This window comes from Balaenoptera acutorostrata, chromosome 9 (genome assembly GCF_949987535.1).
Source record: "Balaenoptera acutorostrata chromosome 9, mBalAcu1.1, whole genome shotgun sequence".
NCBI lineage: Eukaryota > Metazoa > Chordata > Mammalia > Artiodactyla > Balaenopteridae > Balaenoptera > Balaenoptera acutorostrata.
Window position 1 is genome coordinate 54,542,251 of NC_080072.1, and position 5,213 is coordinate 54,547,463.

General features: G+C 46.0%; 1 protein-coding gene across 15 annotated transcripts in view; it reads right to left on the minus strand.

The window, feature by feature from the left end:
• Window positions 1-5,093, minus strand: part of XRRA1 (X-ray radiation resistance associated 1) — an 88,486-nt gene extending 83,393 nt beyond the window's left edge. For 7 of the 15 annotated variants that reach the window (XM_057553038.1, XM_057553034.1, XM_007173737.3 and 4 more), the window contains exons 1-2: window positions 4,891-4,960; window positions 2,335-2,390 (exon numbers count right to left, since the gene is read on the minus strand). The gene's annotated coding sequence lies outside the window, so the exon portion shown is untranslated. Of the gene's footprint in view, window positions 1-2,334; window positions 2,391-4,890 lie in introns of those variants that run through there. The other 8 variants (XM_057553051.1, XM_057553041.1, XM_057553056.1 and 5 more) reach the window with 6 other exon arrangements.
• Between the last annotated feature and the right edge of the window lie 120 nt (window positions 5,094-5,213).

Consider the following 5,213-nt stretch of genomic DNA (forward strand, 5'->3'; position numbering starts at 1 on the left):
AAGCCTCAGTTTCCTCACCTGTAAAATGTCTACCTTAATAGACAAAGGAGAAGATCAAGTTGGAAAGGTAGTGCCTGGTACATATTAAGTGTTCACAAGCTATGTTCTTTGTTTTGAGTTCAGGGAAGAGGGCTCTCATACTTTAGGCAAGATGATGTGCAAATAATGAGATGTGAACTGGATAAATGGGGTTTGAGAGATGAACTGAGTTTTCTGATAGAGAGAAGGATAAGCATTAATAGAAAGGGCCACAGGATTAAGGGCATGGTGGTGGGTACATCTGGCACAGTAAAGAAAGAACCTGACCCAGGAAGGGGAAGGAGGTGTGTTTGGGAGTCTTGGACAATAAGGCTGAATGGGAAGGATGGTGCCTGCTTCTTGAAGGCCTTCAGTGCCAGGCTAGGAGCCCAGGCTCCACATTGCAGGTAATGGAGAGACGTGGATGATATCTAAGTTGGGGAGAGCCATGACCCAAGCTGTGCTTTAGAAAGAGAGGTCTGACAAATATAATGCCTGGTGAAATGGGATTCCATTGGTCAGGAGTCACGAAAATTCCAGCTCAGAAGTACACTCACTGCTTTCATTAAATCTTTCATCGTCTCCCACCTAGAACACTGAAACAGTCTTCTGACTGGATTCCCACTGAGCAAGCTTGAGCCTGGTCTTGAAGGCCTCTGGAGACCTATGTCCTAACTTTCCAGCTCCAGTCATTCCGCCCAAGAGGCTCACAGAATCATTTTCTATTCCCCCAAACACATTCGGTCTTCCATGCCTTTGTTCTTAGTGTTCCTTTGGCCTAAAATAGCTCTTTCCACCGTGTTCATCTGGCTGATCTCATGCTTTAAGATTCAGCTCAAATGCCACTTCCTTTAGGCAAAAAATCTCTTATCAAAGATCTAAATTTTTTGAACCTTAAGCTCCTAGAGATTGAGATTTTTCTTTAAAAGGATCCAGTCATTCCCTAATCTGCTTTGGGATAGCTTCAGACAATTTGGGTAGCAGAGGTTTGGAAACCTGGCCAGGGGAAGGGAGACCCTGGCAAGAGTGTGGAACCCTGAGTTGGAGGGTCTGGGAAGAGATTCAGTACAAAGAAGGAGCAGAGTGGAGAGCTGGGATCAGGTGTCCTGAGAAAATGTTTCCTGGAAGTGACAAATATGAAAAGTAGAGGGGTGCAGTAGGAGGCGGCAACAATTTTAAGAGACAAGAGACTTAAATTTGAGACTAGTTTCTACTACCAAGCTGAGTGACCTTCTGCAAATCACTTTACCTCTTTGTGCCTCAGATTTCTCACATATAAAATGAGGATTAAAACCTGTGCCTCAGAGAATTGTTGTGAGAATTAAATGAGGTAATAGAAAAAACAAGCTTCTTTCTAGACCCAGTCCAGATGCCATCCCTTCCATAAAGTCCTCACTGAACCAACCAGAGGGATATAACTGCTGTTTTAGCTAAACTCTGGAGTTTTTCTTCTGTAAGTCTTTCATGGCCAGACCCCTTCCTACCTCATAAGATTACTAACAATCATGAGGGGGCTGTTTCAATGGTCTCTGAACCAACCTCCAAGTCTGGAAACATGTCCAATTCACTGTCTCTCTTCCACTCTTGGAAAGCTCATAGGAAACACCCAATAAACATATGTGAGCCAAATGAAGGGTACAATGGTACTCCCAGGGCCCAAGAGTTTTTATACATATTTCTAATCTCCCTAACTAGACTTTGAGCGCCTCCAGGAGAAGGACAGCATCTATGGTGTTCATCTCTTCACTCCCAGTACCTAACACCTGGCACATAATAGATTCCATAAGTACCTGTGGAATGAATGAGTGATCTTGACATCTCCTTTGGTTGATCTTGACATCTCCTTTGGTTCAACACAGGGCACTGTGAATTTCCTTATCCCTGACCACCCTGAAAAGGGTTGGGGGCCCTTTCTATGTGCTTCCACGATACTCCATACTTCTCCTAGTATAACACTTATCACTTTATTATAATTGTTTTCTCCCCTTACCAACTTCCCACCTGCTATGGGGCCTATAATACCTAGTGACCTATATAATCCCAGAGCCTAGCATAGAGCCTAGAACACATTAAAAATGTGTTGGGAAGATGAAGGGATGGATGGATGGTTGGATGGGGAAGACAGTCATCCAGTCAATCTGTCTTTCAGGAAATCCCTCTTGTGACCAATCACACCTATCTGCTAGATGGGTGAATGAATGAATGAATGAATGAGTAAATAGCTGCCTGGAAAATGTTAGAGAAGATGACTTCTGGAGAAAACTCCAGTAACTTACAGAATATGGGGACCTTGGCTCTGATTTGCATAGTACTTACTTGATCTCTGATCTTGGGAAAGACCTCTTGACTTCCTTTTTTTTTTTTTTCTTCACCTGTAAAATAGATATTGCACTCCTTCTTAGTTTGCCATTTAGAGCTCTTGAACTTTCTCATTAATTATATCCTACTGTGACCCTTTGCTCCAAAATGTGTCTCACCTGGGGCCTAGAAAAATACCACAGGACTAAAGATCCCAGAAACAAATAGAAAAGAAATAGAGACAGAGACATAGACAGGGGGGTGGAACAAGAGAATAATTTTATGACAATGGGGTGGGCCTAGAGTGCTTAATAGGAAGTGAAAATCACAAATTAGAAAGGAAAGGATCATTTATATGACCATTTACACAAAATAAACTTATGCATGTGCATGATAAAACCAGCAAAGACAAAGTTGAAAGGTAACACACACACACACACACACACACGCAAACACAGAATAATGCTTCTCATCTGCATGCAGTTGCTTTTTCCATTCCTTTGGTCTACCACACTTCTGCCCCTCTTCTTTGCCTGACGCATACAGAAAAATTTCCTGTATATCCCCCTGCTCAGGCTGACCCTTATCTGTGTTACCACCTCAGCCTACCTCTTAATGAAGGCACCGTGCCACACTGTATTATAATGGCCTGCTTACCTGTCTGTTCCCCACTCCTCACACCCTAACCTCAGTGAGCCTCTCTAAGGCCAGGCCTGGGTCCTACCTATATCTTTATCCCCAGCGCCTCAAACAGGATCTTGTCCATTGAAGAGGCTCAATTGAGTGCTTACTGAACTAAATGGAACCATGAACACAATACTATGGAGTTCTTCATTCTGTCTGCAAAGAAGGAAGAAGGATCAGGGAAGGTTTCACAGAGCAGGTGACATTAGAGCTGGGTCTTGAAACATAAGTTATAAAAAGATAAAAAGCTACAGGGGCATCTGACTGGATTGTTTCACATAGGTGAAGAAACTGCATCTAATAGTTTTTAGTAATAATTATGGTCATGTGAGTAGCTTTATCAAGACGGGTGTTTTGCCTGTTATTCAGGGGTATGTGCCCAGTGACCAGAACAGTGACCGCTCCATAGTAGGTACTCAGTTTGTTCAATCATCTGGACACTTATATGAGGAATTCGTGGGGAGTTAAAAAAAAATGAAGCAGTGTAGTAGATCATAGTGTATTAAGTCCTATTATGTGATAACTCTAAGTCATTAGAGTGGGAGTTCCATGAAAGTAGGGAACAGGTCTTTTCTGATCCCCTAGTATCCCTTAGTACAGTTCCAAGCAATGTTGGTGCTCAATAAATATTTGTGTAAAAAAAAAGAATTAATAAAAATCTGGAATATTATTACATCCTAAAACTGTAAAGGCAGAGTGGCAAAGGTGAGATAGGCTGAGACCTGTGACCCTTTACTAGAGTGCTTGCACCTGGACAAACATCTCCTTGAACAACAAAATACAAAGAAACTCGAAGGGACTAAAAGTAACTGCATGCATGCACAGTTGGGGCAAATTATGAACAGTAAGACACAAAAAGGCCAAAAGCCAACTGCCACTTCTGAGGTGTTAGGAGCAAAAGCAGGGTGCTGCACATGACCCCTGCACACAGCATCACCAAGGGGGTGGGCAGACCACCTAAGGCACCCCTCCCACCTCACCCCCCACCCCTCCACCCCCACCTGTTTCTTGTTTTGCTCCCTCCTGCTGCAGGACGAGTCCCAATAAAGCCTTGCCTGAATTCCCCACCTGGCCTCTTACCAATTTCTATTGATTAAAGAGTCCAAGGACCCCAGGTGGTAACAAAGGGAGCATGACACTGGTTTGATGTCAAAAAAAAAAAAAAAAAAAAAAGACATCTGGGGGCTTCCCTGGCGGCGCAGTAGTTAAGAATCCGCCTGCCAGTGCAGGGGACACGGGTTCGAGCCCTGGTCGGGGAGGATCCCACATGCCGCGGAGCAATTAAGCCAGTGGCCAGTGCGCCACAACTACTGAGCCTGCGCTCTAGAGCCCGCGAGCCCCAACTACTGAAGCCCGCGCGCCTAGAGCCCGTGCTCTGCAACAAAAGAAGCCACCGCAATGAGAAGCCCGCGCACCACAACGAAGAGCAGCCCCCGCTCGCCGCAACTAGAGAAAGACCGTGTGCAGCAACGAAGACCCAACGCAGCCAAAAATAATAAATAAATAAAATAAATAAATTTATTTTTTAAAAAATCTGGCTGCTAAACTAGGTTCTGATACATGCTATCTGGCCTCGGTTAAGTTCCTTAGTTTCCTCATCTGACTGGTCCGTTTGGGGACTAAATGAGAGGATGGATATATATGCACTTAAGACAGTGCCTGGCAGGCAGCGCCTGGCAGGCAGTAGGCACTCAGCGAATGTGAGTTCTCTGTAACACGAAAACAACGCTAACAGCTAAGATGACAGTCACCAAAGAACCAGTACGTGCAGTTACAGGGCTAGAGAAGGATGAAGGACGAGCTCCTGCCCCCTCCTTGCCAAACGCTACATCTGGGGCGGGGGAGACTCTAACCCGTCACGTAAACCAAGTTTCCAGTTTCCAGCCGCACCTGCCTCCGGCGTCGCTTCCGCCTCCGAGACGTCCGCGGGGGTGACGGCCCGGTCTGGCGGGATGCGCGCCTGCGAGCCTCCCGGGGAACTCGGAGCCGCTCCACGGTGGCGCCTGCCACTACCTTCTCCACCCCTTAGTAACCGCGACACGCCGGCTGCCCGAGTAGGCGGCAACTGATGACTGGAGCTTCTAATTACTACAAGTTCCGGCAAGCCCGCGGCCACTTCCGCTGGCAATCTCGCGTCAGCCAGCCCCAACTACGGATCCCGATTGACTCCGCGCGGCACGTCACGCCGTCAGCTCCAGCCAATCGGCTTCGGA